Raw genomic sequence first — 12,594 nt, forward strand, 5'->3', positions numbered from 1 at the left:
GCAAGACCATAACCTGAGCTGAAGTCCCACACTCAACCGACTGAGCCACCCAGGCGCCCCACTGGCTTTCAAAGTTTTAATTATGCCACACAATAAGACTTTTTTTTAATGCAACTCATTATACACTGAATAAAACTGAAACAAAAGAATCACAAAGAAATACCCTACTACATGGGATGTATCTGATATTTTTAATTCTGTGCTTTTCTTCCTTCCTTTCATCCTTTTTTTTTTTTTTTAATTTTGGTTAGTATTCAGTAAATTGACTTCACGACCCATTAATGGGCCACAACTGACAATATAACAGTACTATTATTCTAGGTGACCTCCAGCACCATAGGTATAAATATCATCTATGACTCCCAATTTTTATCTCAGGGAACACCCTTTCCCTTGAACTTCAGATTCCTATATTGTACTCGACATCTTCCCTTAGACATTTTTCTAAACCTGTTCTTCTCCCATTAGCAGTCCCTTATTGATAAAATGGCAACACCATTCACCCAGACGCTCAGGCCCTTAATTGTGAAGTCTCACTCAACTTGTTTTTTCTCTCTAACCTACCATTTCTACTTTTGAAATATATGCTAAATCCAACTTCTTAGCACCTCTACCACTATCAACTAACCTAAGTCATCACCAGCTCTTATAAAGACTACTACAAACGTCTATTAACTATTTTCTTCCACTCTCCACACATCAGTCCACTCTCCAATTGTCAGAATGATCCTTTAAACACATAAATCAGATCACACCCCCTGCTCACAACCATCCAGCGGCTCCCCAAAACACTTGAAATCCAAATTTCCTATCATGGCCTATAGTTTGCCATCACCCTAACTATCCTTTTTCTGACCTGATCCCTTACCTCTGCTCCCTCTTGCCCACCCACTCCTCTCCAGTTCTCCCTGCTGTTCTTGAAAGAAGCCAGGAATGCTCCACTGGAGAATTTTTTCGTGTCTGCTATTCCTTAGGCCTAGTTTGCTCCTTCACTTCATTGAGGTGTCTGAATATTAATTCAAGAACAGACCTTCCCTGACAACCTGAATTGAAAAAGGACTCCCATTACCTCCTAGCCCCTTATCCTTTTCCTTTTTTTAATTTAATTTTTTTAGAGAGAGCAAGCTAGCGCCTGAGTTGGGGAGAGGGGCAGAGGGACAGCAAGAGAATCTTAAGCAGGCTCCACACTCAGCACAGACCCAACACGTGGGGCTCGGTCATGAGATCGAGAGGCTTGATCTCAGGACCCTAAGATCATGACCTAAAGCCCAAATCAAGAGTTAGGACACTCAACAGAGTCACCCAGGTGCCCCCTTTTTTTTTGCTTTATAGCACTTATTACCTGACCTTCTATCTCCAATGCTTATCAGTACTCAAACTTTAGTTTAAGAAATGAATGAATGTACATAAATGAGTATCAGTAATCGTTGTAATGATGTAATGCCATTATTATGTAATGCCATTAAGAACTTAATGCTTAATGCTTAATGTAATGCCATTAAGAACTTTAGTCTTGGTACATGAGCCTCATTCTTCTTGACACCATTATATCGAAATGAATAAACAAGAGGACCTTGGTGAGCTGAATTGGAATAAGTGTAACTGGAATCCATCCAAACTTATAGTTTTTGTGTATACTGCTACTCAGTCAAGAGAGCTAGGAGCTGAAATGGATTCTATACACTTAATAAGTAGAATATTTATACACCAAGAAATATAAAGTAATGGGTAAGAGCCTAGACTCTCTGGAGGTGACTAACGGGGTTCAAATCCTGGTTCTGATATTTAATAGCAATATAACTTTTCTGTGCCTTTGCTTCCTCATTTATAAAATGGGGGCAATAACATCAGATTTACCGTATAGTGTGCTGTGAGAACCTAACAATGCCTATCACATTAGTAAGCCTGTAAATAAATACCAGCTATTATTATTCATTTGTAATTTATCTCAAAATTTCTTATCCACTGATACTATTAAAAAACAAATTTTGACTGGCAATCCACAAATTATACTTTATACTTCCAAACTTCTCAAGAAAGGTAAGGGATTTTTATTGAATTGAAAAGTTTCCCCTCCCCCACCCTCCCATAAAAAATCTGTTACTGAGGCTGAAAGCCACAGTCACAAAATGGTTGAATGTGTAATACCCTAACTTGCATGTTAACTGTTTATATTGTACAAAATAAATAGTTCATCATAGTTTACAGGTATGAAATTACAAATTCATTTTTCTTAAAGATTAAAATTTAAACCCTTTTAATTCCTTACTACATCAAATGTTCAATATTATGAATATTAGAGCTTAGCTTGTGTTTTATGCATTTCACAAAATAACACAATTTGGTTGCAAATCCTATCCCATTTTCTTACTATCTATATGTATAAAAAAGCTTGCTCATATAGGGTTAGACAACAGCTAATTACCTTAGATACTAAAGGTTAAAAAAGGAAAGAAAAAACCCAAGCTGCTTCAGTCCTCATTACATTATGTACCATGGGGATACATATAGTTAAGTCCTAGAGGACAAAGTTCAATAATTAAAATTAGCTGTTTTCTTATCTGGGTAAGAAGTGCAGAAAAACTGTTTAAAAGTGAAAAAGCTTACTGTAACTTTAGCCATAAGGGAAGTATGTCAGCTCTCTGGTGAATCAGGGAATCATCTTCTGCTGCAGAATCATAATGCTTGCAGCTATGTCTGACCTCATAATTAAGGGAGATCACAGCATAAAATGCAAGCCTGGGGCGCTTTGGGTGACTCAGTCGGTTGAGCCTCTGACTTCGGGTCAGGTCATGATCTCACAGTTCGTGGGTTCCAGCCCACCATAGGGCTATGTGCTGACAGCTCAACCTGGAGACTGCTTCAGACTCTGTGTCTCACTCTCCCTCTCTGCCCTTCCCCGACTTGTGTTCTCTCTTTCTCTCTCAAAAAATAAATAAGTAAACATCAAAACAAACAGACAAACAAAAAAGCCAGCAAGCCTGAAATAAAATTACTGAATCCCCACAGCAAACAATATCTAGGTTTGTTATGATATAAATGGTTTAAAACCTTCTATTCTAAGTACTAATCATAACAGGATTCAGTGGGCTACTTTAAATACCTGCAGATAAAAACTTATACTAAGGAATTGTGTATACTACAGATGTTTTAGTTGACTGGTCTATAGAATTTGTTAAGTTTCAAGGTCTGCTAAACTGTTCCTATTATAGAAAGGCTGATTGGATACTCAGTACTTATTATTTCAAATCAAGGGTAATAACCAAAGCTACATACTAAACACAGGGTTGTTGTTTTTAAACCGTGACAGGCCCACTATTACAGAAGTTCAAGTTTGAGCTTTGCTTAAAGCAGGTAAACATGTAGAAGTGTAAAAAAATAAATAGAAGAACTGATAAAGCAATTCTCAAATCTCATTGATTTCTTCTCAGACTTATTTTTAAAGTTAGACCTTTTAAAATAATGTCTTCAGGTATAACTCAAACATAATTTCACATGAGTATGCTTAAAGCAATCCTCTTAGTAAACTCCCCACCAGGCATTTAAAAAAAAAAAAAAAACTCACATAGCTTAAAGTTTGATTTATTAAATATGACAGCAAATCATTCGGTTGTATTTACAACAAAGAATTTATTTTCACAACATTTAAATGACCATGTTTACAATTGCCACGTCACTAACTCGTGCCAGCTTTTTTTCTCCTTTAATACTGTTTCTATAGATAAGCTTGGAAAAGCAGTATTTTGTTAAATCATTAATTTAGCACAAGATATACTATTAAATGCTGGAATTTCCTTGACATTCAAGAATTTATAACAAGAAATGGAATCCTGGGTTTAAGAATAAAAGGAAAAAGACAAGGCACCTAATCTCAAACCAGGTAGAGTTGGATGGGAAGTACGGGCGTTTCTAAAGCCAAAGCAATTTCCGTGCCAGTTAAATTCAAACTTTCCACACAGAAGTTTAAAACCGAACTGAAACAGTTTTGCTAGTGTAACAGAAACAAATGCCCCCCCCCCCCCCCCCAGCAAATCCTTTGGAGCAACTGTTAGGCAGTATTCACATACAACTGCTTTCTCCAACCAGGAAGGCATGGAATGGAAAACAAAGTGCCAAAGAGAAAAAAAAGTTAGCGCGTGCCAAAAGGTCTTAAAACTACACTTCGCAGCAAAAGGCAAACGACTCCACAGACTGCTGCAAACAGAAGCTGCTCCATTCCCCCATCAGCAGAGGAAGCCACGGGGACTGGCCCTGGGAAATCTGAGAAGGGGACCGGAGCCTCCACCAGCACCCTCAGAAGCTGTGGCTGTCAAAGAGGTTGAGGGACCCCAGCACTGGAGAGACATCGGACACTAATTCCACGCCCTTGCCCTTCCCACCACCTCCTCTCCATCCCGCATCGTCAGCCCAGTCGCCTCCGGATGCAAAGAGTAGTCAGGGGGGTCGGGGGACTGCGAAGCCGGCGGCCTGAGCGCCCTCTTTACCTGGTCGCAGAGGCGCGGCCAGGCACGGAGGGTGAGCGTGTCAGCGACACGAGCCGCCTGCGCCTTCCCGCCCCGCGCGAGCCAGGTTTCCGTGGCCGCTTCTGCGAGTCTTCGCCCAAGAGGCCACTGGCTGCCAGAGAGGCCGGGGGAGAAACAACAGGCACAGTGTCTTGGAAACAGCCCGGCCGGCCGTCATTCATAATCCGGCGGACCGGAAACCGGGGGTAACGTCACTTCCTGCCGTCGCACAGCCAAAAAGTTTCCCTCCTCACACTGCTGCAGGAACCTTTTTTTCCCACTCCTCGGAGCCGGCTAGTTCCGGGACCGGTTCGGAAGGGGCCTCCGGGAACGGACGGAGTAGCGGGGCGGAGCGGTGAGTTGTGACGAGCTGCCCGGCTCCCAGCCGCCTCTGGGAGGCTCGAGACCTCCGCGAGGGGCGAGGTGGGAGAGTAGTTCCGTGGAGTCTTAGTTTCCTCGCTCTTTAGGGGGAAACTTCGTAATTTGCGGGCGGTCGCGTGCCCCAGGCTGACCGCTCTCTCCCTTCGGTCAGGGCTGTGCTTCCTCCGAGTCTGTTGCGGGTTCGTCAATCTAGGGCACGGCCCCAGGGACTAGGTCTCCAGAACTCCGTCTCGGACCTTCCTCGGAAGGTTTTGGCGACTTCTCTATGCAGCTCCCTCTTTCCGCCTCCCCTCTTCCTCGGGCTCCCTCAAAGACCTTCCCTCCGTGCTAGGCCTTCGGTCATGCTTTGATCAAAGGATTGAGATTCTTTTTTCTGAGTGTCCGCTGTCGCTTTTCAGCTAGTCCGTCACTTGGTTGGTTTGGAATCGTGGTCTTTCCGCTTTCCCTGCATTTCCAGACGTGTCCCTAAGATATCAGTATAACTCAAGGCCAAGAATTCAGTAGAGGAATGAAACGGACAGCATCTTTAAAACGATTTTTAGTAGAAGGTTGCAAGAGCCTCCAAAGACATAAAGGGCAAAGCCGTTTAGGAGATGGCAACCCTAATATTGCACTCGGTGCGAATAAGTTCAATTTCCTTTATCTTGTGCACGTGCAGATGATCAACTTTGGGTGTGTGTGTGTGTGTGTGTGTGTGTGTGTTTAAGATTGGCATGTAGGGTAAGAAATGAATATCCAATTTGGGTTGGAGAGATAACAGACGCCCTAGGAAATGACATTTAAACAAAACCTAGTTCATTCATTCAATAAATATTTTTGAAAGTCTAAGTTTCAAACTATGTTAACTGCGTAAGACCCTGCCCTCATGGAGTTACAGTCTTGCGGGATTAATGAATTTAAGCCAGGTAAAGGAGTAGGAAGAGAGTATTGCAGGTAGGAACACTGTACAGGTCTCTAGTCAAGACCGAGGTGGTTTTGTTTACTTTGCTTTTGCTTTTTTGATGCTTGTGGGGCTTAGGGGGTTAGGTGCATGGAAGATGGATTTGAGTTTTTTGTTGCTCTTTTTGTAAAGGGACTTCGTAAGTGGTTAGAATTGTGTAGAAGGAGAGAAAAGACCATTACACTCTACTTTGATTCCTAATAATTCTATAGCCATTATTTTTGGTACTTTGCAAAGTAGCAAAGTGATAGGCAAAAAGATAAATGTGGACTCTCCCTCATAAGGTACTCAGAGTTTTATAGGGAATATAACACTTGTGGGGGAAAAAAAGAGTATGATTCAAGGTAGAAAGTCCTAGTACCATGAGAAAGCACTACTAGATATCCTAGGAGGGAGAGATTATTAGTATTTGGGGTGGAGAAGGACATACCAGCCGAGAATAGAGTCCTCGTGAGAAGTAATATTTGAACATAGAATTTGGACATCTAAAAATAGGTAAAAAGCTTCCCAGACAGAAAAAGTGAGTAGAGGTGTCAAGGCCAGCTAATGGCTCTGCTGTAAAGAGAATCTGTATATGAAGATTTAAAGTTTTTGTGCCAGTTAATGAATTGTCTTTTTTAAATGGTAGGCCAAGAGATTAGGCTTTATTTTGAAGGCAGTAGGGAGTCTTAATTTTTGAAGAAGAAAAATAAGAAGGAAAGGAAAATATGTTTCAGAAACATTAATATGTGATTTAGGCCTCAGACCAGATTAACAGAAAGTTGTGTCGTTCATTGAAAAAAGTGCAGGACAAGGAACTTTCGGAGGAAGGTATTCATAATATCGATTTTAGTCATAACTAAATTGGGCAACCAGGTAGACATACCTACTCAGCAATTGGAAACGTGGGATTTGAGTTTAAGTGAGATTGGAGTGGTGAAAAATGTGAAACCATCTGCCTAAAGATGACAGTTAAAAACATGATAAATAGAAGATAACCAAGGAAGAAAGTGGAAGCAGAACTAAAAAAGATAGATGAGAACAGATACTTGGGCAATACCAAGAGTGACAGGGCTGAAAAGATGAACCAGAGTAAGAGTAGCCAGAGATAGAAGAGAAGAACCAGAAAAGTTAAGTGTAATTGAAATCACGGAGGAGAAAGTTTTTGGAAGAGGAAATGAGTACTATGTATTCACTTGGCCAGCATTTAATGAATACCCACTACCTGCCAGGTACTCTGCTAGGCACACAGTTAACAGCAGCGGGTAAGATCAATCCTGTGCTCATCCTTAGGGAATTTACATTCTAGTGAGAAAGACTGTTTACATAATTAACAGTATAGTAACTATTCCAAACTTCCAGGATGTTTGGGAACAGAATAACAGTAAGACTTCTTATTGTATTTGGGAAGTGTGGGGAAAAAAAATACTGAGATGTGAAGGATGAATAAGATGGGTATGGGACACTTTCTACTGATGTGCTGAGGTGAGAGCGTATGATATGTTGAAAGACTTAAACTAAATTATGTGACTACAACAGCAAGTGAGGAGTGGGAATAGTCTGCGATACTAGGTAGTATTTAATGAGTGTGTACTCTGTGCCAGGTACTCTTGTAACTATTTTACATGTACTACCAGATCATGTAGGGCATTAGAGATCTCATTAAGGATCTTGTTCTTTAACTTTTGGACAGCAAGAAGTGCAAAGGGCATTTTAACCCAGTGAATAATACAGAAAGATGTGGAGAGGGACAAGAGTGATTGTGGGGAGACTGATCAAGCTAATATGGTAGGCCAGATAATAGGTGGTGATAGCTTGGTCTAGGGTGGTGGTAGCAAGGATTGAAAAAAGTAGATGAATTTGAGGTATATTTAAGAAGTTTAGTGACTGAACACAAGGGTGTAGGGTGAGGGTTCAGGAAGTAGGAGGAGTAGCTGATACTCAGGTTCTGGCTGGAGCAGTGGGGTTAAGTATCATTTGAGAGAGGGAATGCTAGAAGATCTGGTTGGGAGACAGAAGAAGAGGTTATGAGTGGCTCTGTGAGGGACATGTTGAATAGGAGGCACCAGTGAGATACCCATTTAAAGCTGGCATTTGGATCTTGGAAGAGATAGATGGGCCAGAGAGATAAATTTATAATCCGTGGCAAAAGAGTATAGATCAAATTGTCTAGCACAGTAATTCTCAAGCTTTTAGAGTGGATCAGAATCACTTTGAAGGCTTAATACAGATTTCTGGGCCCAGAGTTTTTTTTTCTTCAGTTGGTCTCATGGTAGAGACCAAGAGTTTGCATTTCTAATAGGTTCCCAGGTAATGCCTGTGCTTCTGATCCAGATGTCACATTTTGAGAGAAAGGTGTAGAGTGAGACAAGAAGAGACCCAGAACTCACTTAAGTTGAAGTGGAATAGGAACCTACAAAAAGGCTAAGAAAGAAGTAGGAGGAAAAAACAATATCTGTTTACCTAAAGCTATGAATACGGTGGTGAGAACATTTTCACGGATGGAATGGTGGGACAAACGCCAGATTGCAGGATTAAATGCAGCATAAGTAGAGGAATGAAAAAAGGGAGTATAGAATGAGGATGACTTTCTGAAGGAAGTTTTGCTATGAAATGAGGAAGACCGGATAGAAGAGGCTTGAATATATTTAAATGTAAATGAAAAGATGCCAGTAGAATGAGAGAGAGGGCGATGGAGAGGACATAGTAAATAATCCGTAGTTCAGGGTCCAGAAGGGGAAGGAAAAGGTAGAATCCAGTTACAGGTAGCATTACATGGAGAGCCACCTCTTCATTTATCAGGTGGGAAAAAGAAAAGGATGGGTGCAGGTAAGTTTGTAGATGTAGTGGCAGGATGTTGATTTAGTTTCTCTCTGACAGCTTTTGTCTTCTCTGTGAAATTGGTGAAGACATCTACTGAGATACTGTAGCAGTTTCAAGGAAAATGGAGAAAGTGTAACTGATCTTGGCAGAAAGTAGGGAAGTGAGTAGAAGCATGATAGAATTGCTAAATTGTATTGAGTGCCTAGATGAGATTGGTGACTACAGATGCAGAGTATGTATTCCTCTCAGCTGCATTTAAGAGTTTGGGTGCAGGCAAGGAGAAGGTAAATAACAGGATGGATGGCTACAAAGTAGATGAAATTATAGGACTGTAGAACACAGGTGTTTAGAGAAGAGAGTCTTTGAAAACCTGGACCATGAAATACAGGACAGGAAGTAAAATGACATACTGTAGGGGCGTCTGGGTGGCTCTGTTGGTTAAGAGTCCAACTTTGTCTCAGGTCATGATCTCACAGTTCGTGGGTTTGAGCCCTGCGTTGGGTTCTGTGCTGACAGCGCAGAGCCTGGAGCCTGCTATGAGTTCTCTGTCTCCCTCTTTCTCTCCCCCTCTGCCACTCATGCTCTGTCCTCTGTCTCAAAAATAAATAAGCATTAAAAAAAATTTTTAATGACATACTGCCAATAAATCTAGATGGATAGAAAGAAGTGGGAAAAATAGATCACTGTTTAGTGGGAATTTCTGTGCTATATGCATTTGCCATAGATGATTCCTATCATGAGCTAAGAATTCTCACTGAGGATTAGAATTCTAAAAAACAAGTCCTAGGTGTGTATATATATGTAAATAGATATATACAGATATAGATACATGAAAGAAACTTAATGCTTTAAATGTAGAATTAATTTAAAGTCTAGGTGTTGCTTTAAAAAAAATGTCAGAAAATTAGTAATTACTACTTTAAAAAATGTCAATAACCTAGGAATGGGATAGTAGTGGTATTGGTGGGAGTGAATTCTTAGCTCTAATCCTCAGTAAGAATGATATATGGCTCTTTTCCAGTCTGATTTGGTCATGGATTTTGGAATATACAGGGAAGGAACTATATAAAAGTTAACATAATTTGGTACAACTCCAGGAAAATATTTTTGGTTATAATAATAAAGGAGATAAATTGAGAAATTAGTTGCTGACCTCTTTAAGGACTTCAGTAGCTGAAAAATAAATTTTACTATGTGTGCATTTGTCCGTAAGAAAGGAGAACTAATAGAAACTAGAGAAAGCAATATAAAAGGGTGAGGAGGGGCACCTGGGTGCCTTAGTCGGTTGAGCATCCAACTCTTGATTTCATCTCAGGTCATGATCTCACTGTTTTGTGGGTTTGAGTCCTGCATCCTGCTCTGTGCTGATGGTGCAAAGCCTGCTTGGGATTCTCTCTCTCTTCCTCTCTCTCTGCCTCTACCCGACTTGCACTGTCTCTGTCTCTCTCAAAATAAATAAATAAACTGTAAAAAAAAAAAAAAAAAAAGTGAGGAAAAGTAAGATAGAAAACTAAAATATATAGGATAAAACATGTAACTGAGTGTTTTATTTTAGGCCCAAATACTGTTTTCTGTTTGCTGTGGGAAAGAAGTTGAGGCAAGGAGGTGCCAATAAGGAGAAAGCAGAGGGAACTAAGAAACTGGAGGCCTCTATAAATTCAAAATGCAGGTGGAACGCAAGGAAAGAAATGGGGGACAGGGGGAGGAGGCAAAATAAAGGAAGGTTGACCTGGTACCTTGAAGAGGTTCCTTAGTGAAAACGGTGGAAGAGATAAAAAGATACAAGATTATAGTCAAAAAAAGGAGAATAATTGTGGCTACTTTCAGGCTTTGGTGGCTGAAGATGAAGCTCTTTGGGATTGAAGATCTAAGTAAACTAGGAAGCTGGAGAAGATCATCAATATATATGCTAAAATTGCCAGAGATGACAGTGGGGAGAAGTAAGAAGATGAGCCTAGTGCAAATGTTCCATACCTTAGCAACCAGGAAGGTATAGGTATAGATTTCAAGGGAAGATGTTGATAAATGGTGGCCATGGAATGTTTCTCCAAAAGCAGCTATATGGAATAAGGTCTCTGTAGACCTCTCTGCTCTTTGAGTAGGAAGTCGAAGGAGTACCACTTGGGAGACCATGGTAAAAAGGAGATGTAGTGGGGGAAATAGTAAAGGTAAAGAGATGCAAGGAGTGCTTGAAAAACAAGGTAGAAAATATAGGGGAATATATAGATAATGAGTAGGGGCTAGAAGATTATGGGCAGCCAGCAATGAAGTTATTGTGGAGGGAGGGAAGGGCTTAGCTGAATGAAAGTACTGGAAGGCCTTTCTACGGAAAGGTAGTTTGTACCTTAAGCAGCCTTGATGTATACATAATAGGGAAAGGAAAACTAGCAGTTGCTGGATAGACTAAAGCAGTGGCCTCCAAACTTGTCTCATCATTCCCTGAGGGTGAAATTGAGCACACTTCATTATATGTGTTATCAATTATATGTCTACACTGCTATCACTCTGTGTATTAATAGCGTATTTTTAATAAAAAAAAATTAAAAATAGAAATTCTTATATTTTTCCCCTATATTCCACTATTAAGACCTTTGAGACATGTTAGTAATTTAGGGCATGGGTACAAAGCCCATTCAGTTTTATAACTGCAGGATCATATAAAAAGAACGGATTCCAAGGTTCCAGTTGGAATGTTGGTGTTGATGACATGACTTCTGTAGTCTTATAAGCTAGGCACTGACTCTTGTCACCTAATCTGTAACGCAAACCTTTTGTCTGTGATTATGGAAATACGTAATAGTAAATACCTTGCTTCTGGTTTCCAGCATAGAAATTTCAAGTAATTGTTTTTCTAGTATATTGGAAGGATTCTTCTCCATATTAGCCCTTTGGTCAGCACCTCATAAAACAGATTGTTCTGGATAAGTAAATGCTGTGCTTTTTAACTATAAAAAGTTTGGTCAATAAAAAGGTTAGGGGGCGCCTGGGTGGCGCAGTCGGTTAAGCGTCCGACTTCAGCCAGGTCACGATCTCGCGGTCCGTGAGTTCGAGCCCCGCGTCGGGCTCTGGTCTGATGGGTCAGAGCCCGGAGCCTGTTTCCGATTCTGTGTCTCCCTCTCTCTCTGCCCCTCCCCCGTTCATGCTCTGTCTCTCTCTGTCCCAAAAATAAATAAACGTTGAAAAAAAAAAAAAAAAAAAAAAGGTTAGGTCATATTCCCCTTGAGCACTCAGGAGGAATGGCAGGTTTACTCTTTTCATCATGGACATTTTAATGAGGAGCTATTTTCTCCAGAAAATATGTATAGTAATCAGCCTATACCATGAGTAAATTAAAAAAAAACCTTTCTGTACCCATCATCTACATAGATGATGTATGTAATAATATAGTCTTAAGTGACAGATTGCTTCTCAGTTTTCATTAAATTACTAATACAACTGTTTGAGGTAGATAATTGTCCTTTTAGTATTGGCTTTGGGATTCATGGATGATTCAGGTTTTTATTTAGAGTACGGAATTTGACAATAATTTTGAGGCTATCAGAAAGGTATCTAATACCGTCTTGAAAACTAAAAAAAAAAAAAAAAAGCCTGTAGGTGTGGGGGTGTGTTTCCTGTCAAAGTTGGAAAGGGATTGGGGAGAAGTAGATGGGGAAGGAACAAACAAAATTCATCTTTAGTCTGAACTTTCATATGCCAAGATTCAACCTACAGCAAGCTTTAATGGCTTTATAAACCCCTGAAAATGAGAGATTACTGTGGAATTGCTGATAGATCTTTAACTCTAACAGTACATGTGTGTTGCATTATTACAATATTAACCTCAAGGATAGAAGACAATTTCAAGCCCTAGAATATTGACCAAAGGATTGAACACAAAGTATACATTTTTATTTTAATAATTCCTTGCCTGGAGTAATATTTGAAAAAGTGACACAAGAATTAGAACCACATGATAGCATTGGTATTAGC

The 12,594-nt window shown here is 40.2% G+C and overlaps 2 protein-coding genes across 5 annotated transcripts in view; one reads left to right on the forward strand and one right to left on the reverse strand.

The window, feature by feature from the left end:
- The window catches only part of GSTCD (glutathione S-transferase C-terminal domain containing), a 134,004-nt gene extending 129,409 nt beyond the window's left edge, over positions 1-4,595 (reverse strand). The window contains exon 1 of the mRNA XM_045471197.1: positions 4,485-4,595. The gene's annotated coding sequence lies outside the window, so the exon portion shown is untranslated. The remainder of the gene's footprint in view (positions 1-4,484) is intronic.
- Positions 4,596-4,747: 152 nt separating this feature from the next.
- INTS12 (integrator complex subunit 12) overlaps positions 4,748-12,594 on the forward strand; it is a 41,536-nt gene continuing 33,689 nt past the window's right edge. For 2 of the 4 annotated variants that reach the window (XM_045471239.1, XM_045471268.1), the window contains exon 1: positions 4,748-4,857. The gene's annotated coding sequence lies outside the window, so the exon portion shown is untranslated. Of the gene's footprint in view, positions 4,926-12,594 lie in introns of all 4 variants that reach the window. The other 2 variants (XM_045471258.1, XM_045471249.1) reach the window with 1 other exon arrangement.

The sequence above is a fragment of the Leopardus geoffroyi genome, chromosome B1, assembly GCF_018350155.1.
Source record: "Leopardus geoffroyi isolate Oge1 chromosome B1, O.geoffroyi_Oge1_pat1.0, whole genome shotgun sequence".
NCBI classification, from domain to species: domain Eukaryota; kingdom Metazoa; phylum Chordata; class Mammalia; order Carnivora; family Felidae; genus Leopardus; species Leopardus geoffroyi.